Genomic DNA, 25,849 nt, shown 5'->3' on the forward strand with positions numbered 1-25,849 from the left:
CAGATCTTGTAACAAGTGTTTGCATGCCACAGATGTGCTTTCTCTGCTTTGAGAGGCAGAGAAAATCTACCTTCACAGTAACTTTGGCGGAAGAGTAACTAGTTAGTGGCTTAATTCACTTGACAGGTTTGAACACCTGCTTTGGTAAATTTATTGACTGAAGGCTCTGTGGTGACTGTGTGGGTACTAGGGAATGATTTGTGTTTTTTTTTTTATTTGCTAAAACACAGAATTTATTTCACACGTATATTTTTGTATCCCTGCCATTTCCACCACTGGCACAACTACTTACTATGTTCTATCATAACAGTCCATGTATACCGAAAACCAAGTAAAGAGTGGAGCCTTGAAAACTAAACAGGCATTTTAGACAACACATTCCTGGCAATGGAAGCTGGGTAGCATTTATCAACACACTAGGCAGAGTTCTTACTTTACATTATAAAAAGAACAGCCAGATTTCAGCTGCTACAGAAATAAGATGGAATATTTCAAACTGTTTAAACCATTTTCTTAAAGAGACTATCAGCTACTGGAGACCATAACTAGTCTCCTGGTCAGCCACCTGGACGCAGCTCCTTACATTATTAATGACCTTGGCTTCCACTTTGGGAAGAGAACCACCCTTTCCCATACTTGCTTGTATTTTTGCCTTAATGTCTTCTTCTTCTTCCTTTTTTTATTCTGTTTTTTTTTTTTTTGAAGGATTCTTGACTTTTTATTTTAGTGTTGATGGTTTTAAATCTTTTCCTTTCTGGTTTGATTTTTGTCCGTTTATGGTTGAGGTATTTCATACAGGTCTCTGCAGTGGAGCTTTTTCTTCTGTTTCCTCCTTTTCAGCATCTTCTTCATCATTGCCACTATCATCATCATTTTCATCAAGTTTTACTTTTTCTGGGGAGCCTTGTTGCCGCTTCTAGGACAGATTCCTTAAGAGTTTTGCATCCTCCACCTTTTCTCCTGACTCTGCCTCTTCCTCCACAGCTTCTGGGGCTTTTCACTGACATATTCAGGCTCTGAACCACACTTCAACCTTAAGATGACAGGTGCTATAATCTCAAAGTCTCCATGGGAAACTGTTGATTGGACAGACATTTTCAAAGTTGCCAGTGTTACTTTAACTGGACTCTCCTCATAATTCATTGCTTCTGCCTCAATGATGTGTAGTTCATCTTTTCCCCCAGCCACTAACTTTAATGTTCTTAATAAGAACTGGTACTTATTTTCATCAGTATCCACCTTAAAGTGATAACTTTTGTTGGCCTTTAGTCCACAAGAGAAAAGATAGTTCTTAGACCCCAGAGGGCTCCCATTCATGCCCACTTAGTCTTCTATGAGGTAGAAACATCCACTCTGGTGTGGGAGAGAAGTGGATGGAAATAATTGCCTACTTCTCCTTAGAACAGCTTTTTTACAAAGCCGAGGCTGGGAGTGGCAGCGCACTCAAGCTTTCCGATGCTATGGAAATAGAAAAGCCAATGGTCGTATCAATTCCTGGTAACATGGCAGAGTTCTTTAGAGTTACCCATGAGTCTTGAAAGAGAGGTCAGGGTTTATAAATTCCTTTCTTATTAACAAAAATAGTAGCAATGAAAAAGTCTTTGTTAAAGACACCCTGACTGATGTGGAGACGTTATGATTCTAATTATCATAGGGGAAATGCAATAGCTAACAACTAACAACGGAATAAAAGTTCCTTCTGGAACTGTCTTTGTTAGGAATCATATTTTGATAAGTGTTGAAACAATTTGGACTTTTCAGTTTTACCCATATGTGGGATTGGTGACTTGGCCTCTGTACTTTCAACTCTCTCATTGCTGTTAAAGATCTCTCTGTCCAGGGGATGTTTGCCAATTCTAGACTTCTTTAAAAAGGGCAACATTGTGGCTGGCAATTTGGCTTAGTGGGTGAAGGCATTTACCACTAAGCCTGATGACCTGAGCTCAATCCTCTGGACCCCATGTGAAGGAAGTAGAAGTCCTTTAATTTCCACACACATGGTCAGTCTCCTGTCTCTGTCTGTCTGTCTGTTTCTGTCACTTTTTCTTTCTCATGCATGTGCATGCACAGGCAAAATAAATAAATAAATAGATGTAAAAGAAAAAGGCAGTATCTGTAGGCACATTTTGAATGGAATATTCTCCTTAACTTTCTTGCTGACCTCGAATGACAAGCTTCCATTCCTTCAGCAAGGAGAAGGAACTGACACAGTCTCTCGGTGTAGTGAGAATGTTTTGTGGCTCTCACTGGAATGGCCATGGACAGATGGGCTCCCTGTGGGATGAGCTTTGGAGACTTAGCTTCTCCTCCTTGTGACTCCAGCCCACTTGGTGTCTGCCTCATTCACAAGGTTTCTGTCTTCTTCCTACATCCTGTAAGGTCCAGCTACTCTGCATCTTCCTTCGCAGGTAACATTCATTATGTCATTTAGTCCTTTCGTTAGATATTGAACGGTGGAACTCCTGCCCTTCCTTCAGTTTTCTTAAGTTTGACATCCTACGGCCTTCAAAGCCTGTCTGTTTTGGTACATGAAAGATTTTAGATCTAATGCAGAAATTAAAAGATAAAAAACCCAAGCCCTCAAAGAGCAAAACCGCAAACCCTGCATTAGTTCTTGCAGCCTTTCTAATTCTACCTCTTTTCAAGGCAGTGGGAGCATCAGCACAAAGAAATGCTGCAGGAGCAACAGAAATAAGGCTCAGCAGCTTACTACTGGGTTCAAAAGGAGATAATTTGATTGTGAGGACCATGGCCAAAGCTTCACATAATGAACACGACTTCTTTATTTAGTAGAAAGAGGAAAGTGAAAGTCAACAAAACGGTCGACCTTTGACCTTCAAGGACATTGCGAGAAGTAAGGATGTAGTTTAGTGGTTGAGCACATACTTAGTTGGGATTCGTGTACCTGTCCCTGAGCACCAAACACAACCAAACCAAGGCACCCATATGCCTTCCCTCCTGCAAATACAACAAAATGAAACACAACACAACGGAGCATCATTTCATGTGACATCCTGCCACTCATGCTCCCACACAGAACCGTGGCCAGAGAGTAGACGAGGTCTATTAGGCCTACAGAACCTTGGCATAATACAATGAGTAAAAAGAGAGCCAGTGCTGGGTGGATGGAGCAGAATGCAAGGGCCTCTGAGCGTCGAGGTGGAGGGAGGCCAAGTAGATCCAGTGGCTGAAGAATTATCAGAAATCCTGAGGAACAACTTTGACTTTCTGTGGGATGTGAAATTAAGTGCAATAGAATTATGCATGAGGAGGACGGAAACAGTGAGGTCGTCGAGGTTATAATAATGCATGGCTTTGTGATTAAGTACTTATTAGAAACAAGAAGTATAAATAAATTGGGCATTAAAGCTGACAGTGTGTTCTGTCAAATATTGTAATTCAAACTTCTTTTTCTTGCCAAATAACTTGAGAATTCTCATTTCTGAGTAGTCATCAAAGTAATTTACATTTCATTGTAATAATTTTGATTTATATGAAAGCGTTTCAGGAAGTTGTCATTAATTTCTACCAGAGAAAAATGAAGATGTATCAGTCTGGGTCGATAAAATGATTAGGCTTTTCAAAGAAACAAAAAAAGGATTTTATTGAAAGAGTGTGAAATGTGCCTGGAGTTTTCAGGAAGGCAGCGGAAGAGGCCTATTGATGCAGAAGGCCTAACAACAGACAGGACAGTTAGGATCATAGCTAATAGACTATAGCATATACCAATGGATCATTCCATAGGGCATCCCTCTCAGAATTAGGTTCATAACATACAGTAAAGGTCAATGAGTATTTAGATGTAATCAAATCTCTGATCAATTGACTTTAAATTAATGAAAATGTAGAGTATGCTAGGCACATGAGTGAGCCCTTCAGAGAGTCTCTTAATGACTTTAGAGAAACAGAGTTCTAGAATATCCCTTGTAACACAAGATAGAGACCTGTAATGAAGACCCGAACAGGAAGATCCCCTAAGAGTGAGCCAGTTGATTTCACTTTATAACTACAGGGAACCAAACTGACAGCAACCCAAAGACCTGGCTGAGTTTACAGACTTGGTTGATAGCTTGGTTTTATCCCAGTGAGATGTCAAGCAAGGACTTTGCCCACTTGGGCTCCAATTTCTAATTCACAGAAGCTTTGAGATAATAAACTTGTATCGTTTGTTGTTATTTTGTAACTGTGTATGCCTGTGTACTATGTGCTTGGTTGGTTCCTATGGAGCCTGGAAGAGGGCTGGGAAATTCTCTGGAACTGGACTTACATGTAGTTGTGAACTAAACAACTGACTATTCCTCCAAAGTGATACACACACACACACACACACACACACACACACACACACACATATATATACCACTAACAGGCTGTAAGAAGGATACACACAAAGAATTTCATACCCAGGAACTGAAAGGGTTAGGCTAACTTTGTAACCTATATGTCCTCTAAAGCCTATAGTTTTGAGTTTTAGGTTCAGGTTAAGCTAAAGCCTCTTAGTACCTTTCCAGAGAGTGAAGAAATGTGACCCTATCTGTGAGGACAGATATAAAAAAGGGGCAAGCAAGCAATGACCTTCACTCAGCAAAAGAAGGACCAGACTCTTGTCCTTGAGATAGCGTTTCTTAGCAACGAACCTAGACTTCTTCTGAGTAGCTTTTGACCTCCAGCCAAAAGTCTGTAGCCCCTAATCTTCAAGGATGAGCTAACCACCCCCACCTTAAATTGCAACTGCATCCACACTTGGCAGGATTGGCCAAGCTTGAGCACCTAAGACTAATCAATTATCTTACTTTATAACTTCCTCATCCAATCCTAAATTGCCAAAACTACAACTTCAAATTTCCCGCAATTTTTCTTTTAAAAACCTAAAGGCCTTTGTCTCCCGGTGCCACTCTTTGCTGACCAGCAAGGGTGACCCCGTTGTACAATGGTTAATAAACCTCTTGCTTTTGCAATGAGTCTTGGTCTGGGGGAGTTTCTGGGAAGGGCGCGATTGAACTCCTGAGCTGTGAGACCCCAACTTCATACAAAGAGGCTGAAAAATTAAGACAAAGAGAAACAATATTCAAAGAAGTGAAAAAAGGAGACCATTCAAAAATTAACTTGTAATAGACCTAGATGTAAATTTATGATGTAATATGTAAAACTTGTAGAAGATCTGTGTGACCTAGGATAAAGTAGTGATTTCTCAGGTATGAAGCCCAAACCTTACATGACAACAAACTGATTATTTAGATTTTATCAAAATTAAAGACTTGTGTATTCCAAAAGACACACTCAAGCAAAGCAAAACAAACAAACAAACAAACAAACAAACAAACAAAAAACAAAAGAATAAAAGAGCATTTACAAAGTTTTTATCTGAGAAGAGCTTGTATCCAAAATATACCACAAACTTTCATAATGCCACAATGAGGAGACAGTTTGCCTTCAAAACAGGAAGACATCTGGTTAGATGACTCCTTACAGGAGATATGAAAACAGAGATGTCTAACCTCACTTTCCCTCAGAACTGCTTATGTGCATAAGTATTACAATGACATGTCACTTTAAATGAAATATGATTGAAAAAGAAATGGCAATCTCAGTTCCTGTAGGCATACAGAGAGAATGTAAAACAGTGCAGCCTCTTGGAAAAACAGTTTGGCAGTTCTGAAAAGGATTAAATAAAATGAAAATAAGACCAGCAATTCTCTTCCCAGTTGTACACCAAAACATGAGAACAAATCTTCAGGAATACTTGTACAAAAAATATTCATAACAGCCTTAATCATAATAGCTCCAAATTGGAATCAGTCTAAGTGTCCATCAACAGAGGAAATGAATGAAATATGTCACTCTCACAAAATAAATATTCGGTCATTGAAAGTAATAAAATACATTATCAACAGAGGCTTCAATGAAGATGAACTGAGAAAATATGCAAAATGAAGATAGAAAACCCAGATGATTATATATTGCTTAAGGCTTTCTATACATGATGCCTATTACAGGCTACCAAGAAGTAGATTAGTGAGTGCCTAAGGCAGGAGATGGTGGGAACTGGGAGAAATAGTGAAAATGTTTTGGTGAACAAAGAGTTTTTGTGGAGAGTAAGGAAAATGCTCTAAGCTTCGTTGTGGTGATGATCACAGAATTTCATGACTATAAATGATTGGCGTACATAGTTCATGTGACTTGCATTACAGGTGATGAATCTCAAGAAAGCAACAACAGAGAAGTGTCTAATGGAGTTGCGAAGAATGCACAGCCGATGGTAAAGGAGTTCCTAGTGGATGTGGTGTTTAAGCACTGGAAGACTGAACTGTACCGAAAAGCAGTACAGAGTCAGGGAGACAGCCCAAGAATTGTTTCCCATTCCATCGATTCGCCAGGAGGTTGCCACAGAGCCAGCCAGTGTCCTGAAAACCTAAAGAGACATCGGACACTGCTGTACTCAAATAGCTGAGAGAGGAAGTTCTTTATAGAGGAAATACAGCTGGCAGGGGCAGACATGCTTGTAGAATTAGAGCCACTACTTGCTGGTTTCCAATGAAACACAGCAGTAATAAAAGAAAGAGGAAAAATGTCGACGGGAGAATTTTATAATGACTAAAACAACCAGAATCTCTTGCCGTTGTCTTTTAAGAAAAGTAACAGCTTGGTTGAGAAATAATTAACATGTAATGAAGACGTGCCTCGTAAAGCGCGTGACACTGAGAGAGCCTTTGAGGTTGCTCCCCAGCTCTTGGTTTCTCTGCTAGCAGAAGTTGAACGTGTTCCTCTACACCAAACCTTGAAGAAACAGCCACCGCAGGCCGAGAGACGTGGCTCAGACGTGCACAGAGACCTCCAAAACCATGAGGCTACATGAAAGTTTCTTGCTCTTATTTATCTTGTCACAGTGACAGAAAGCTCACCAACATACATGTTAGCTCTTCCAGATCCATAACTTGAGAAAATGACTTGTTTTTCCACAAATTATTAAAGTATCATTAATTATAAGTGCATTTTCAGTGGCCTTACTCAGCTGTCCCTTCTCCTTGTTAAAAAGTCCCTCTACTGGAGCAAATGGTATTTGTTACACTGGTAACCACACCCCCTCTCCAATGCTGACACTGGTGCTGAGGCTTATCACTATGAATTAAGTTAGAGGGTTTAGTGTTTGTCTCCAGTGTCTTGGTCTCCAGTTTGTGATCTTCCTGCTTCAGCCTCCCGAGTGTTGGCATTGCAAGTATGTTCCACCGTTCCTGACTAGATTAAAAAAAGTAGTAAGCAAAGAGAAAACATTCATTTTTCTTCTCCTATTATGAGTATAAACACAGAAGTTTCAAGATGGATCACATTGGAGCTACGGGTTTGTTTCACCACTGAGAGAAAGTGAATCTATTCTGACAGAAAGGGAAAGGCAAGAAGAAAGAGAGAGAGAGAAAGAGAGAGAGAGAAGAGGAGAGGGAACAAGGAAAGATGTCACTTGCAACCAAAGAACTGTAATTTTCCCATTTTAAATAATGTTTGATAGGATTAGACATGTGTAGAATTCTTTGGCATAATAGATTTTAACAAATGGTGTTATTTCATACTAAGTTATAAATAGCTTATTATATCTATCCTGTTATTTAATTATTTCATGTTTCTCTGACTTCTTTTACAACTAGATTGTCAACTAGATTGTCAACATGGAGGGAGAAGATATGCATGTTTTTACTTTTTTGGTTTCAAGGGTATTTAACATGAGCACAGTTATGAAAAAATACTCCTTAGCAAATCAGAATATGAGGGATTATTGGTTTGACATCAGAATAAATGTTAATATTGTCTCATGAGTGTAAGGTTTGAGTGACTTTGCCACAACTTAGATGTGAAAGTTTTACAATACTTTGTGTGTGTGTGTGTGTGTATGATCCGTGTGTATGTGTGTATGCTCATGTGAGTGTGGCTGTGTACAGGCCACAGGGTCGGAGGACAGCTTTGGGTATTGGTCTTTGTTTGTCATCTTGCTTGAGAAAGGGTCTCTTGTTGTTTGCCACAGCATATGCCAGGCTTATGGGAAGCTCCTGCCTCCGCTTCCCAGTTCACCGCAGGGAGCTCTGGGATTACGGTGTGTTCCGCTGTGTCCAGTTTATGTGGGTTTTAGAATGCCATTAAAGTTCAGGTCCTTACAGCTGCATGACAAATGCTTAATCCACGGAGCCCCCTTGCCAGCCTCAGGGTTTTAATGGAATTCTCTTCTCAGGAGTATTATTATTGTCTCAGCTAATACAAGTATGGGTACTCTATTAAATTCTAAAAATATTTTCATATAATCTCATGGGTGAAGTGTTATTGTTCATGTAATTTAGGTTCTAGTGTTGCATATTTAAGACAGATTTTTAGCTTAATTACTGGAAAGCAATCTCATCACAAGTGGAAATAGTTTTAAAATAGAGGAGGACAAAATTATAGCGAATATGTCATTTGGAAAATTGGCATTCTAATCAAAGTCTGAAAGAAGTCATTAGAGGTTTTTAAAGTAATTATCTAATGGTTCTTAAAAGACCTGTACACTTGGAATTTATTTACTGCATATATTTAAGGGCTTTAGACATATAATCCTAAAATTGCCGTTCTGGTTTTTAAGGCAGTTAAAAATTTAAATTCATTTCTGAAATCCAAATTGTTCTGAATAAGGTCTACTTATCAAATTTGATGGCAAACTCATATTTAAAATGCTTAAGTAAATTTGAGTATTTCCTAATTATAACAACTGGGTAAGGCATATTTTATATATCCTTCTTACAGCTAACACTAATTTAAATTTTTTTATTTTAAAAAAATTAAAGTATAATTTCATAGTAATTCTATTTTTAATAGCTTTTTAATTCTCAGGAATACTCAATGAAAAGTTTGACATTTAATAGCCATTTTAAAAATTATATGTATTTTACAATTAAAAAACTGTCTTAAGGGCATCTTTTATTAATGTGGCTCATGAAACTTACAAACAATCTTACATAAGTTATAGGAAGATAATGAGTGATGATAAGCTTAAATTAACACTCAATTTTATGTAAGCATTAAAATTATAATCAACTTCCATTTTTGTTAGGTATCAGCTGGTAGAGACAACATTTATCTTAAGCAACCAGCTAATCAGACAAAATCTTTGGAACACTGTTTTTATGACATCAAATATTTCTGGGAACAAGGAACAGATGAAATGAACTTTCCGACGTCTCAGGCTTGGCTGGCACAGGGTTAGTGGGAGTCAGTACCTGAGACGGGAACCCAGGCAGAACGCTTCTGTCCACCTCACTGGAGGAAACAGTCGGAGGCTGCTGTGCTCCAGTGGGAGAGAGCTGCTCACAGAGGGTCTGCCGGCTGGCATCTCAGATGTCTGTCCAGCGGGGAGAATCAGGCAGAGCAGCAGACGAAACTCATGCCGCACAAGGAGTAGTCTGTACTTCCGTGCGCCAGAGTGCAAAGGTCTTTCTGCTATCGTGACATCAAATGGAGAGCGAAGCAAACCAAGACAAGTCAAATACGGTGTTTTGGGGGATACATTCAAAACCAATAATGGGTCTTTATGTTTCTGCACAGCAACAAAGCAGGCCTGCTGACCTAGCCTTAGGAAGCAATCACGGGGGAGATGGTGTGTGTGTGTGAGCATTTAAGGACTCCGGAAAACAGCTGGGCAGTGCTGCGCTCTCCTGGTAATTGCGAATCAGTCAGATGACTTGCCTATTTATTCTCAGCTCCAACAGACATCCCAAAGGCTCCCCCATGCATATTTAGTAGCTTGGAACACAAAGGTCCAGAGAAGTAGCAGAACAGCCTTTTCTGGGTGCCTTGGCCACTGTGCTGTTCAGAAAGCAAGCAGACAGCTCTCCCGTTCTCCTGTGGCCACATGAGGTTGTAGAGCTGTCCATTTTTAGATGCTTGGTCCAATGAGTCCCCAAGAGATAGATGACCAGTCCTGCTTTGCCACTCCTACCGTCAGGAAGCAGCCAGTGTACTCCCTTAGCAAGACAGCCCCAAGAGGCCCAGCAAGCTCTTGGCACTGGTAAGCGCCCTTGCTACACCTGCCAACATAACCTCTGTGATTCTCATACCCTGGTAAGCACCCTGAGCCTCCCACTACCTGTCAAACTCCAATGCACCCAGCAAGGTGACCGTGACTCCCATACACTCGGGAGCACAGCACACCTGTGACTTGATTTAGCAGCGTTCACGGAAAGGAGTCTGGGAAAGAGCAGGCTGTGGCTACAGAAGTAGAAGAGTGGGAGAGTAGCCCGAAACTGAGATGCTCACCGAGAGATATTGACCAGAGGAGGCATTTAGCTTTTATTGCCAGGATGAGCTACATGGGCCACTGCTGGTGGGCTGCAGAGAGCAGCTGCTGGGCCAGGCTGGGGAGGAGCTCTGCAGATCACACAGGTAGAGGGCGAGCCTGTGTACCACATCAGAGCTGCAGCCGCAGAAAGACCCGAGTTCAGAGAGAGTAATCCCCAACGCGGCAGAGATATGTCCCAGCGTTTCTTCTTTAAAATAGGCGTTTTCCTTCTTTAAAATATCAATTTTTAGAAAGCCGGGACTGGATCTGTAGCAAAAGAAAAAAAAATCAGAGATAAAAGGAGGAAATTACATCTGATAAAACCAAAATACTAAGAATTACTTGGAACTACTGTAAACTACTACTTGAAAACAACAACAACAACAACAACAACAACAAAAAAAAAAAAAACCAAACATGTGTACCAACAGCAAGCCACCAAACTGAACCAGTAACGAACTTTTCTTCCAATAAACAGGAGCCAAGGACTGGGAGGCTTCACTGTTAAATTTTTACCAAGATTAAAGAAAAACTAATTAATGTTAATTCTTCTAAAATTATTTTAAAGAAAAGAAAGAGTGAATTATCCTAAACTTATTCTATGAGGACATATTTATCCAACATCCAACAGAAAAAAAGCACAGGTCAATATCCCTGACATGTATGAATGCAAAGTTTCTCAACAAAATATTTATAAAATAAATCCAATAATACATCAGAAAGATAACACATTATGGCCAAGAATAATTTACCCCACGATGTAAAGATAGTTCAGCCTACATAAATTATAAACACAAAGAAAAAAATTACAAACATCAAAAGAGTGAAAGCCATAGCCACATTATCATCTCAATAGATACTGAAAAGAATTCAATAAAATAAAATCTTTGGAGGAAAGAAACTTGGAAAGTTTTGTAAAGACTGCACATCAACACTGAGTGGAGGGTATCAGCCACAAAGAAGAGGGTGCTCTCATTTCATCAGCCTTTTTCAATATACCCCGGGGTCATCTCCAGAGCCAGGAGAAGTAAAGGCCATTGAGCTAGGAAGACAGGAGTCATATCCTCCATTTGCAGATGACAGGATTTCACATAGACAGAAGCAAAAGGATATAAGAAGTACTCAAACAGACAAATTCAGAATTAGTTGCAGGATACAAAAACAAACCTACAAAAATCAGTAGCCTTTTATGCACCAGTAATGAAATTACCAAGAAAACAGTTCAGAAACGAGGAAAGAAGGTACAAATTTTTCTAACAAGTTGAATTAGGGATGTGAATAACATCTACCATGAAAAATTATAAAAACATTATTTTCAAGAAAAAGGAAAAAGACAGAAAATAAAAAGACAGCCTATGCTCATGGATAGGATTAATGTTAACCATCTATAGAATCAGTACAATTCCTATAAAATATATCAGTGACTTGTTTACATAACTGAACAAAAAAGGTAATGAAACTTATACGGAGACACAGAAGACTCCAATTAGTCAAAACAATATTGAACAAAAAGAACAAATTTGGAGACATTATAATACCTGATTCAAAATATACTATGAAGTTATGGCAACAAGTACTGGTATACAACACACATAGAAAAGTGGAATAAATTGAGAAATAAATTCTCATATATATAGCTCACCAATTTTCCACAAAGGCAGAAACGATATAGACTAGAGAATGAAAAGTGTCTTCAATAGTGGATGCTGGGGAAAAATGGATAATAAATTGTATGTGGAGAATAAAGAAACCAGACCGTTATATCTCTAAGTACATAAAACCCAAAGCAAAATTGATCAAACACTCAAGTGTAAGATTCTAAACTATGAAACCAGTAGAAGAAACACAAAACAATTAGAGCATTTATTTGGACAAAGATTTTTGAATACAGCCATAAAAGCCCAGTTCTCAGTAAGCTTGCATTTAAATAAGGATTTCTGCACAGCAGTGCAAATAACCAATCGAGGGAAGGAACAGTCTGCGGAATGGGCGCTGCTGTCCTCTCTGCGTGGGCTCTTACAGGCTCTTAAAGAGGTAGGTATGGGTAAAGGGTGTGGTTTAGGTGTCCCTTGCGCTCTGTGCACACTCCATAGAAGTAAGGCACAGGGGCAGGCTGTCTTAGTCTGCATTCTATTCCTGTGAAGAGACACCACGGTCGGTCGTGGCAATTCTTATAAATGAAAGCTGTTGGTGGTTGGCCTGATGCTTGCATTTTGATGCTACTTACTGGCCCTCAAAATCTGGCTACTTCCCAATCCTTGTTGTATAAACCTGCCTAAGACATTATTCCTGATTGGTCAATAAAAAAAAGGCCGGTAGCTGGGAAGGGCAGAAGGAGGTAGGTGTGGCTAAGGTTCCTGGGCTTTCAGGACAGGGGAATCATGGGAAGGATATAGACAGGAAGAAAGGAGGAAGGAGGACGCCATGATAATTTAGCGTGGAGAAAGAACCACGTGGGCCAGGAGAAAGGACTCCAAGAATGGTGTAAAAAGAAATACTAAGATGGAAAATATAAGCAAGTATTTATAAGATTATAGATGGAAGGTAGCCCAGATAGGAATGGTAAAGGCAGATGGCATGGGATTTGGGCTAGGAGGTTATTGAGATGGTGTAGGTGGAAATATACGCCCAGCCCAAGGTGTTATAAGGCAGTTTAAAAATCTAACAGGTGTTTGTGTCTTATTGATTGTGAAAGTGGGTTAAATAATATCACCATCATAATCATAGGGCTAATAATAAACATTATTTAGCCAGACACCCATTTCTTTCCAACAGCAGAAAGCATTTAATTGGGGCTTGCTTACAGTTTCAGAGGTTTAGTCGTTATCGTAATGGGAAGTATCGCGGCACGGAGGCAGACACGGTGCTGGGGAAGTAGCTGAGGGTTCTACTTCTAGATCCACTGGCAGCAGGAAGAGAGAGCCATTGGGTGTGGTTTGGGGGTCTTGAAACTTCAAAGCCTACCCCGGTGATACACTTCCTCCATCACGGTCCTACCTCCTAAGCCTTTCAAATAGTGCTGCTCCATGGTGGCCAAGCATTCAAATCTAAAAGCTTATGGGGGTCATTCTCATTCAAATCTCCACACAGATCAAAGCTCGTAGTGGTCCCCAGAGCACCAGTGAACTGCTGAGTCAGCAGGGCTCTTGTGAGGTGGTTTCTTGTTGGTGTCCTAGATATCCCAGTGTAGAGAAAAGGGGACTTTTCAGCACCCTCTCCCTGTGCCACTGTAGCTTCTGTGCCCAGGTTGTCTCTTTGCCTGCTCCCCCTTTCTCTGTGTCTGTTTCTCTCTGTCTCTGCCTCTGTCTCTGTCCTTCTGTCTCTGTTTCCCTCTTCCCCCAGTAGTGCGTTACTAAAGACATTGTAAATTTTCTGAGGTCTTCCTTGTCTTAAACCATGGTTTTAACCTTCTGCACTTGCAAATGCACACACTATGAGAGGTTTCCCAACTGAGACATCCGTAATGGAGTCTGTCCTCTCTGTCAACTTTTCTTTCTTTCTTTTTTTTTTTGGTTGTTACTGAAACTAATTTTTAACACACTCACTTCTTAAGAAGTGAGCCCCTCAACATACTCTATTTACTATCCAGATCTAACATCGTCTCTCCTCACCTTTCTTCCTGAATTACCTTGAATTCCAGGGAGAACTGTAAGACCTGGAGTCTCACAGCTCAGGAGTTCAAGATCACACCCTTCCCAGAAACCCCCACAGACCACGAATGCGCAATGGGGGTCACCCCTGCTGGTCAGCAAAGAGTGGCACCGGGAGAAAAAGGCCTTAGGTTTTTAGAAGAAAAATTGCGGGAAATTTGAAATTGCAGTTTTGGCAATTTAGGATTGGATGAGGAAGCTATACAGTAAGATAATTGGTTAGTCTTAGGTGCTCAAGCTTGGCCAGTCCTGCCAAGTGTGGATGCAGCTGCAATTGAAGGTGGGGGTGGTTAGCTCATCCTTGAAGATTGGGGCTGCAGACTTTTGGCTGGAGGTCAAAAGCTACTCAGAAGAAGAACTGAGGCCATCTGGGTTGGTTGCTAAGAAACATTATCTCGAAGACAAGGGTCTGGTCCTTCTTTTTGCTGAGTGAAGGTCATTGCTTGCTTGCTTTTTTTCTATCTGTCCTTGCAGATAGAGTCACATTTCTCCATTCTCTGGAAAGGTACTAAGAGGCTTTAGCTTAACCTGAACCTAAAACTCAAAACTATAGGCTTTAGAAGACATACAGGTTACAAAGTTAATCTAACCCTTTCAGAACAAAACCTTTCAAGACATACTTTCCTCCACAGATGAAGACGATTATCCTTGAAGATGTGGCTGAACTGTGGATCAGAGGTAATGATATCCTAGAAATCAGAATGATCCTCTGTCCAGCTTAAGAATTTACAGACCACTTTGCACGATTATTTTGCAAGACTTGATCTGAGGCAGGGGTGGCTCGGCTCAGGGATGGGTAAGATTACATCCTGATGGAGCTGCTTAGTTACGAATACAATTGTCCTTGCTTAAGCTTAACCCATGTCCATATCCCAAAGATAGACTCATGGTCGCTGGACTTCTTTCTTTGTTCTTCTTCAATAGCTAACCATCCTGAATAAATCTCTGTTCTCTGTTTTTTTTTTTTTTTTTTTTTTTTTCACTCTTATTCATCCCTTTAATTGGTCTACAGGGACTGCTGGCTGAGCTTAGCTTCTTCTTCTGGCTGCTGGAGCCCAGGATTTTATGATAAAACTCAGGTAACAAGATCACATTTTGAGCATGATTGCTTAACTCTGCATTCCTGTTGCCCTGTATCCCAATTCTGCCTCTATTTAAACGAAAAGCTTATGTTAACACCCCAAAGAAAGACTTGGCATCCCCGAACTCTTTAATCTGTTCTTCTTCACAGGGCCATGTTCATTAAATCTCTTTTTCTCTGCCTTTCACCGCTGTGCTCACTTTAATTGGCATATTGTGGATGGGTGGCTGAGCATAGTCTGTGGGGACTCCTGGGGCTGTGGCTTGTGCACCAAAACCCAAGCAACTAAAAGACAAATAAGCTGTGGAATGTGTATGCAGGGGAATACTACTCAGCCCAAATAGTAATGAGTTATTGATACTGGTATCAGCATAAATACATATAGAAATGTATGCTACTGAAAGACGTAAAATTAGAAATTGTACATACTGTATAGTCCACTTAGTCATAATTTTATAAAATGAAAGTGTATGTATGTTGACATGATGCAAATCACTGGGAGTGGTTGGGAGAAGGAAATAGTAGCAGGTAGGTACTTGAAAGCTTTTGGGGTTTAGCATCTGTCATCTTGATTGTGGAGCCGGCTTTATGAATATATCTGCATATTAAAACACCTCAAACGGTATTCTTTAGATATGTACAGTCAATACATATTTCAAAAGGTGTAAAACAGAAGAAAATAAACAATGAGAATTAAAAATTTATACCCTCTTGCCTAAAGTACTTCTAAAAAGTTGGTATTATATAAAGTGTTTATGCATTATATATGAATTTGCAGGGTAGTTGTTTTCTTCATCCTGAAAATTTTATTGCACAGTGGTAAAATATATTTAGCTACCAGTAATTTATTACACAACACAACTCATCAAAATCTGCATAAGCAAAACCATTTTACTTTAAGTCAGAAAGCAATCAAATGGAGAAATCTTTAGTTTATCATTCTTATTATCGGTGAACATTAGTTAATTTCATAACTGAGTTTTTTTACATTTCTGAATTTCAGCCATCCAGTTTCTCCTTTTTCCTGTTATGAAAAGAGAGCCCCAGGAAGCTGGGCATAGGCAGAGAATTAGTCTGTTTTGTGTGAAGTAAACCAGAGCCTGAAGCTTTAGTGTACTGAGTCTTCACTAAAACAGTTATGCCAGTAAAAGGTTAATACAGTCATTAGAATATGAATGATATGGGAATATTCCAGTTATTGGAAAACGACACAGCATTTGCTGGTGGCAAAAATTAACAATGTCTTAGCTATGGTTTCTGTTGCTGTGGTGAAACATTATGACCAAAAACAAACTGAGGAAGAAAGGATTTATTTGGCTTACACTTCCACATCATTGGAGGACAGAAATTCAAACAGGGCAGGACCTGGAGGCAAGAGCTGATGCAGAGGCCATGGAGGGTTTGCTTTATTGGATTACTCCCCATGACTTGCTCAGCCTGCTTTCTTATAGAAGCCAGATCATCCAGTCCAGGGATGGCCCCACCTATAATGGACTGCGCCCTCCCCCCATCAATTACTAATTAAGAAAATGTCCTACTGCCTACAGCCCAATTGTATGAAGTCATTTTCTCAGTTGAGGCTCCCCTCTCTCAGATGACTCTAGTTTGTGTGAAGTTGAAATAAAACTATCCAGCAAATGGCTCAACTATTGTAGTAGGCAAAATAGCTAATGCTTATCTTTCCATGACATAGAAATTCGTCCACGTACACTATTTCCCTTAGAGCGTAGGTACCTGTTATTATCTTTGGAATAAAGTAGGTACCCGAAATAAAGCTGATTGCAGGAAGAGTTTGGAAATCTTATCAGAATTTAGTACACCATAAGTTCTGCATGCTTGGAGAACTGCATAGCTATCTCCCATTTCTGAATTTTTTTTGTAAATATATTTTTTCTCACATAATATATCTTGATTATGTTTTCCTCTCTCTACTTCTTCAAGTTCCTACCCATTCCCTCCCATCTGGACCCATCCCCTTTCTGCCTCCTCATTACAAAACCAACAGGCTTCTAACGGATAATAATAAAATAAAATAAGTATAACAAAAACTAACATATTGGAATAGGACAAAACAAACACAGAAGGAAAAGAGCCAAAGAGAAGGCACAAGAAACAGAGACCTATGCATTTGAACACTTAGAAATACTATAAAAACACTAAACTGGAGGCTATCATAAGCTTGCAGTGTAAAGAGAGAGAAGAAGTGCATACATACATACATACATATGTATACATGGATAGAGTTTTTATATGTGCCTGTAATATATATATATGTATAATGAAAATTAAAAAATGAGATAAAAAACAGGAAAGCCTTGGCATGACATTTTGAGACAAGAAACCTCTGTAGAAGCTGTTGAGTTCCTTTTCTGTTGGCCCTTTACTCCTGGTCATGTGGCCTACCCTTAAGAGTAGTTTGTTTTCCCAGCGAGACTCTCTGGAGGAAACGCAGTTATCACTTACCAGTGATTATCAGCTGGAGATAGCTTCTTGATTAGTGATGGGGCATATATCTACTTCTCTTTTCAGCTCTAGGACCCCAATTTGGTGTAGACTCATGGAGGCCATGGGACCACAGTCTCTGTCAGTTCACTTGTGCACTGCCATTGATTTAGAGGGCCTTGTTGGTGTCCTCCATCTCCTCTGGCTCTTGTGCTCCTTATTTTCTCTTCCAAGGGATTTCCTGATCTCTGAAAGGAGGAGGTTGATGAATACATTGTATTTAGGGCTGAGCATTTCAAGGACTCTCATTTTTTGCATAAGCATTTCAAGGTCTCTCATTCTTTGCATAAGTCCGGCTATGGTCTCTGTATTTGTTCCTATTTGCTCCAAGAGAAAGCTTCACTGATGTTGGCTGAACAAGTCCCTGTCTATAAGTATAGCAGAATAACACTAGTAGTCATATGTAGGCATATTTTTTTTAATTTATTTTTATTGGGTTCTTATACCTCTACCTGCTTTCCAACCGTTATTCATCCTAATCCCTTCCAACTCCTCAATGATAGGTGGGAAAGAAAGAAGGTTAAAGGTGAAAGGGACCATAGACCGCTATAGGCTACTCCCTGCTAAATAAGGATGTAGTTCCTTGGGGCAAGTCCAGTTTTTGTTGGCAGGATATCTAGCAGTTTAGCAAACCTTTGAACCAGCAATAGCAAACACAGCAGCAGGCTGAACCAGCGAAAGTGGGGGCAGTAACAGGAGGAGCAGCAGTTGCCATAGACCTTCTAGAAGATTACCCACTTATACCCTCTCAAGAGTTTCCAGAATTAAACTGCCTGTAGGTGGCACAAGTCATGCCACTGCCAGAGCATGAGACACATTATAGACAGCTGCTGTGGACAGTCTGAAGCAGCTCCATATTCCGCACTTGGGATTAAAACAAAAACATATTCACATAACATAACTGGGATTTTAAAGAAACCAAAATTCTCACTACATTTCTCCCTTTTAGTCCTCCAAATGGCTTTTTCTATAATGTAAATAAACTACATACAATAAGAACAATTAGGAAAACTTATCAGGTAAGAATTACATTCACAAAGTCTAGTCCAGATGTATTTGGCAACCTTTGAGAATGTATTTCACTATCTATTTTATCTCAGTGAGTCCAAAGTTCTGTACTTAAATCACTTTATCATAACTTGCATTTATTAACCTAAGAATATCTTTTTAGACCCCAAAACATTTTATTAGATCCTAAACAACTTAAGCTTTTATACGTCTTTAACCTTAACAAGGAAAACTATAAGACTCTAACTGTCTAGTCTTCAACCCCATCAGAGACCTGAGATGGATAAATATTACCTGAGAAAACAGGAAGCACAGAGAAAGGAACTTCCAAATGTACGGAAATGACAGAGGTTGCTGGCTACCTAGACAGTCACCAAGATTTCTCTGTGCTGTTGGGGCATCCAAATTCAGGCTACAGGCCCAGAAAAATATGGCAGATTTTTCTGTGAAGAGGGAATATTGAAGGACTGGCCTACCTTATCTCTGCAAAGTTGGGTAGTCGACTTTTTAGTGTCTTGCTTATCACTTCCTTTCAGCAGTCGAGGTAAGAGGGATATTTTGCCCAGTGGCTAGCTTTGAAGCAAACTCCACACAGAGGTTCTTCAGTGCCCACTAGATTCTTTGAAGTAGATTGGGGGTGCTGCCAGAAGCAGATATGTTTCTGTCAGAAAAGCCTGTTATTAAAACATCTTAAAAGCCATATTCTGTAAATCTGTGTTTGGAGTGTTTGAAGGCCACCTATCTATCTCAGCATATCTAAATGGACAAACATTGCTCGTTTCTAGTTATGTACTATCTGCTCAATTTTGAAAACATAGACAAGAGACTAAATAAAGCTTATTTCTGTAATTTACTAACTAGTATCTAATAAGCTACAAGTAAGATTATTTGTAGGTGGCTAACTACTGACTTGCATTTCTAATTATCCTGAGTAGTATGCAATAGCAGCTTTCATAAAATTAGAACTTTACATTACATTTTTAAATGAGTTGCATATACATTAAACAAGAGTTGAGCACCGATAGGAGAGTTCCTCCTCCCCTTCTATCTGAACCTAGCCTATCAGGTCTCATCAGGAGGAGCATAGGGTGAGAAGAGGGAGGGAGGGTGGGGTTGGGAGGAGATGAGGGAGGCTACAGTGGGCATACAAAGTGAATAAATTGTAATAAATGATAATATATAATTATTAAAAACTATAAAAAATAAGAGTTGAACAAAATAACCTTAAATATCCATCAATATACAATAATCTAAAACAATGTAAAGTATTTGAGACTAGTAGTTTCAGTAATCTACCATTTTCCTATCATCCTATATCCCCCCCTTTAAAAATACTTTTATTATCCCCTTTCCCCTTCTTTCACCCCCCAACACAAGATAGGAGAGAAATATATGAGAGAAAGAAAGGAGATACCCGATTCCAACCTCTTTTACGTTATTTCCTCCCTAATTATGATCAATTGACCAATAACAACTTGTAACCAAACCCCTAAACAGCAACAAATATCCATAACCCACTGAATGACCCAAAACTATCCAACCCACCTCTTGGAAATGGGGGTGACATGTCTTAAAATTATTTTTTGCTCTCTGGGGGGCAAAGGCATCTTTTGGGGACACTAAGAAAATAGGGATATTGGCCGAGTCCTGGAGATCTAGCTTTTCTTTTCTTTTCTTTTCTTTTTTTTATTTTGCTGTCCAGTCTTTGTGGGAGACATATTGTTGCTATATTAAAAAAAATTTTTTTTTAGACCAGTATTATTTGGATTTTCTCTAGGTCCCTGGGCCATGTAGTCTCAGGTTTTTGGTTATTTAAGAAGTGTCAGGAATGGGTTCCATGCAGGACAGTGGTATAACGTGAGCAAAGTGAAATTTTGTTCGTTTGTGTGTATGTGTATGTTTGGTGTGTGTGTGTGTAGTGAGCATAGTAAAAATACCTTTAGACATGTAAGATTAGCTTAGACAGCATCCTCGCTACACCGAAGGCTGCACCTGATAACCAGAACTCAGTGACATCGCACACTTAAGATAAGCAGACAAAGTCCTAGGACTCCACGCCTCCCACTGGACAGTAACAAGCGGAGACCAAGAGCAAAGCACTGCTCTGCACATCTAGTGAGAGGTCACCTTGATTTGCCCTTCTACTGGAGAGGCTCCTCAAGGACCCTGACCCTCAAATCAGAGACTTCTCAGAGACTGGACTTGACCTTTAGCTAAGATACATCACAGGTGAGCCTTGGAGAGACAGGCTAAGGACCTGAGTTAGAAACTTAGAACCTTGTGTGATGACCCTCAGCATAACAAAATATAACTTCTGTTAAACTAACTACACACTTCTACCTTCTTACTTGTGAACAGGGGCACAGTTTCAAGACAGGGTTTTGAAGCTGGCCTTAATCTTCAGAGATCTGCCTGCCTCTGCCTTCTGAGTGCCGAGATTAAAGGCATGTGTTTTTAAAATAGAATTTACAACTCAAAGAGAAGAATAAACCTGTAAAGATTTGAAAATTCCACAGCTGGGCCATGTGTAGAGGAAACTGGTGTTTAGGAAAGAAAATAGGATTAATATTGACAAACCATGGTGATTGCCTTCAGGACAATGGAAAAAAGACCCTGAGGTCTCAGGCTGCCCATCAAATGATAGGCTCTGTGTGGGCCTTGAGAGCAACATTTCCGTACAAACTTTGAGTATTCTAGCACAGGATGTCAAGATATATGTCTGTTGTACCCAGTTTGCGAGACCCCGAAATGGGGTCACATCAGGAGCCAGAAATCATATGCAAAAGCAAAGAACCTTTATTTTGGGCTTAAGCCTGGACTCCCAGCATGAACTGACACAACAGTCAAAGGCTAGGAGCCCTAAGCCTGGAAAGAAGCTAGGTTTTATAGGGTTTTTAGCACGGGGCTTCCAGACTTGGCAGTTATAGGACTGGGTTATATTTAGCAAGAGCAAGCTTGTTACGTAGTGACTGGTTAGAGGCAAGCTGTAACCATCTGGAGTAACTATTTTGGTAACATAATGATAACATGCAATTGTGTTAGTAGCCTCAAGGACAACGGTCATTTTGACCTGTTTTCTGGTCAGCTAGTTTCAGGGTTGGTACATTGTGTGGTCATTTTCAGAAATGTTGTAGTTTTCTGCAAGTATAAACACGAGACTCATAGCTAAACTTTGGGTAGAGTGCCGGAAACCTTATGAAGAAGAAGGAGATAGAAAGATCTAGAGGGGACAGGAACCTGGGTCCAGGGAGGCCTGCAGAGACCAGTACTTCAATCAAAGACCTTGACTAGAGAGGACCTAGATCCCCTCTTCAGAGGAAGCCCACAGACCGATCAGTTTCCAAGTGTGTTTCCTAGTAAGGGGTACAAGGGCTGTCTCTGACATGAACTCAGTGGCTGGCTCTTTGATCACCTCCCCCTGGGGGGCGGGGTGCAGCCTTGCCAGGCCACAGAAGATGTTACAGCCAGCCTTGATGAGACCTGATAGGCTAGGGTCAGACAGAAGGGGAGGAGGATCTCCCCTATCAGGGGACTAGAGAAAGGGCATAGGGGGAGAAGAGGGAGGATGGGTGGGATTGGGAGGAGATGAGGGAGGGTGCTGCAGTGGGGATACAAAGTGAATAAACTGTAATAAATAAATAAATAAATAAAATAAAAAATTTAAAAAGAGCTGGAAAAAAACCATGTTTTTCTGAAGCGAGGGTAAGTTTTAGGTCACGTATGAGATGGAGGCCAGTGACAAAATGCAGCCTGTTATGCTCAGGCTCTTCATATCCTGATAAAACTGCTAGTTCCCAGAAAACACTGAAGATGAGTTTAGGAACTATATTCCAGGAAGGCCTTGGCTGAGCAAAGTAACTTCCTGACTTTGATCTTTTTAGTTTCTTGCTCCTCCTTCCTGTTGGAACTAGGGGAGGACTCATTGGCCCTCCTCCCCCTCACAGGTTTTTCTGTAGGTCTTTTCACTTGACCCACCAACCAACGAGAATTCCTATATTCATTCAGATTAACCAACCAGGTTCACCCCTGTAAAGATTTGAAAATTCCACAGCTGGGCCATGTGGAGAGGAAACTGGTGTTTAGGAAAGAAAATAGGATTAATACTGACAAACCGTGGTGATTGCCTTCAGGACAATGGAAAAAAGACCCTGAGGTCTCAGGCTGCCCATCAAATGACAGGCTCCGTGTGGGCCTTGAGAGCAACATTTCTGTACAAACTTTGAGCATTCTAGCACAGGATGTGAATATATATGTCTGTTGTACCCAGTTTGTGAGACCCCAAAATGGGGTCACATCAGGTTCAACCAGGTTCACCCCCGGTTGGTTAATCTGAATGAATTCTGAAAACTCTTGCTCCAGAGTTTTCAAGTCCCTTCCTTTCCCGGGGTAGGCCTTTGCGACTACTATTCAGTAAACTTAGCTTGTTTATCTATTGTCTTTGAACTGAGACAGCAAATTCTGCCCTGACTCAGGACAGGCAACAAGGACATGAATTCTAGCACCGGCATCAGAATGCCATAGCTTGAATGTGTCTCCCTTAGTTTACATGTTAGAAGAAAATTCTCCCCCGCCCCCAACAGAGATAAGCAGTAGCTCTGCGGTTAAGAAGTGAGTAGCTCCTGGGGATCCTTCTAACAGAAAAGGTTTTCAGGGAGGGAGCTGCTTGCTGATATGCAGGGTGAGTCCATCCCCTCTCAGCTTCGTTCTCTAGAGCTCTTTTGCATCCTTTGCCCCGTGCTACCAGATGGTATGGTAAGAAAGGCCTTCCACAGACTTGAGTCCACCCAAGTCTAAGTTGGTGAAATACAGAGTTTATTTGGCTTACTTACAGGAGTATGCGTGGCTCATAAACAGCTACGTCATCGAAGAGTCCCACCCAACACATTTTAGGGTCCTGTTTTCATTTAACCTTCTCTACCCTAAACAAGCTAGCATCTCTCATGACCGAGTTTAGCTGGGAGGGCAAGGGGAGCTGTGAACTCTAAAGAGAGGCTCTCTCTCCTGCTTCCATTTGGGCGTGCCAAAACCCCACTGCCATTGAGGTAATCCAGGAATCTGTGTACCGTATTAATTGTGTCATTGCTCAGGCTGTGGGGACTAGGTTATCTCGTCCACAATGACTTGGGATGGTCACGTCACGTCTGCAGGAAAAACCTATACCACAGTAGCTGCTGGCGCGGCAGAAAGCAACCAGATCTCTTGGAGTTCTCCCTTCAGAAGCTCAAGTGTGAGACACTCTTGTGCCCCTAACAAACCTCTTGGCGTGGCTCTGAGATCAACTAAACTAAAGCCCTTCGACTTACTCAAGGCACAGCTGAAAACAAGCTTTTCTAATAAAACATCCCAGATTCATAAACTATTCTATCCGGAGCAGACTTGAGTAGAGAATGCCAATTGTCCTGACTGTCTTCTGGAAAGATTTCTGCCTCCTCTTCCATAGTATAATATGCACATGCGATTGACATCACTGAAAAGAACACAAAGCAGGCTTTCAGACTCAAGGTAACTTCATTCTTCCATCAGAAAGCAGGAGAAAGGTATCTTACATCCCTGGAATGAAAGAGCTAATTTGCAAGAATCTCCCACCAGAGGAAAGATGAGAAAGGAACAGTTCTTGCTTGTAAAACTGCAGCCACTCTTGAAAGAAACAATGTCTTCAGTAAGTCTTTTATAAAGACATTAATAAAGCGTTCTCTTACTTTAGAAATCACTCAGCAGTTTTCATTGTATAAATTCATTTTTAAAATATGTACTATCTGCACAGAACTCAAAGTGTACCAGGAAGGGCACTGTCCCGCCATGTTACCAGGAGCCTCTCTTACTGCTGGTTTGTTCTTTCAAGAACTCATGGAGGAATCCAGGGCAGCAGGTAGAGGCACTTGTCTTTAGAAGATTCTAGATCAACTTCTTCCCCTGAAGACTAAAGTTAATTCCTCACACGTTAAGACTCTCTACTCTTCCCTCCCCAAGCCATGCTTTCTGTGGCCTGCAATCTCATCAGCCATTTTTTTTTTTTAACGTCTTCCCCACTGCAAGGTGGCATTTATCTTACCTCTAAACTCTAGCTTTGTCCTGCAGAATGTATTTTTTATTAGATTTTATTGCTTTTCCTTGTCTGGTATATTTGTTCATTTATTCTAAGTTTTAAAGTTTTGCTAAGATGGTGCACTCTATTAAAAAAAAAAAAAAACCCGTACAGAAAATCAAGAGCTGTAAAGGGTCTGAGATCTTAACCTACTTGCAAAGCAACACATTAGCCTCCCACAGTCTAATGGATTCTGGTAGGAGAAATGAGACTCCAGGGTCAAAGACGAAGCACAACTGATTGCTCAGAGCAGCAGCAGTAATCAGGGCGTCAGCATTTGTGCCACTTTTCCAAGCACTGGTCCTACAGAGTGACATCAAAGCGTAAATGATACTTCTCCTGTGGTATTGTGTACAGGGGAGTGAACACACACGGACTTTACCTGAAAGGACTCTCTTTATTGTCCTGAGTAGTAGGCAAGCTTGCCCATTACTCTGGAGAAAACACTCTTCTTCCAATGCTGCTTACATAAACATTCTTGAAATCGTAGTTCATAACACAGAAGGTCTGTAAGAATTCAGATATGTTCTTTCTATCCAGTCACCATCTCATGTTGACCCATAATTATCTATCCTTTTTTTTCTCCCTTTACTAAGCAGATCTATCTCCCCACTCCAGTCCTTACTCCATACCTCTGTGGGTCCATAGATTGTAGCTTGGATATCCATATATAAATGAATATATACCATATGTATCTTTCTGGGTCTGAGTTACTGTGAGACCAAAACAGGAGCAAAAACAATATCCTTTGTAAGTTAATGGGAGATTGAAACAAGAAAAATATACCTAGTAGGTTAAGGGTTCTGTTTGCAGTTAAATCAGTTAAGAATAAGTTCCTGTTTGTCTTGTTTGCTTCACACATCTGCACCAGATGTGCTTGATCACACAGATGGGAGGGACAGCAGCTGGAAACACATCAGGATTTATGCTCCCCATAATTGGATGTAGGTAGGAAGTATAGGCAGGAAATACATACATCAGGATGTACGCTTGTCCCTGATTGGACCTGATGGGAAATGTGGTGAATTGTGGGATTTGCTTTTTTAAGCCCCTGAAAAATGGACTTGTGACCATTTTCTGGGAACTCAGAGGTGGACCTGAGCAGAGTCCATCCTTCCTGGCTACTATTTAATTAAAGCTTGCTTCAAATCTGGCTTTAAATTGTTTCGTCTCTTATTCCTTACTCTTTTTTCCTCTGGGGCAAATAAATCTCCTTTGTGCTAAGAACT

General features: G+C 40.4%; 1 pseudogene; it reads right to left on the reverse strand.

Moving 5' to 3' along the window:
• Nucleotides 1-529: 529 nt before the first annotated feature.
• LOC110555064 (nucleophosmin-like) overlaps nt 530-25,849 on the reverse strand; it is a 37,635-nt pseudogene continuing 12,315 nt past the window's right edge.

This window comes from Meriones unguiculatus, chromosome 2 (genome assembly GCF_030254825.1).
Source record: "Meriones unguiculatus strain TT.TT164.6M chromosome 2, Bangor_MerUng_6.1, whole genome shotgun sequence".
NCBI lineage: Eukaryota > Metazoa > Chordata > Mammalia > Rodentia > Muridae > Meriones > Meriones unguiculatus.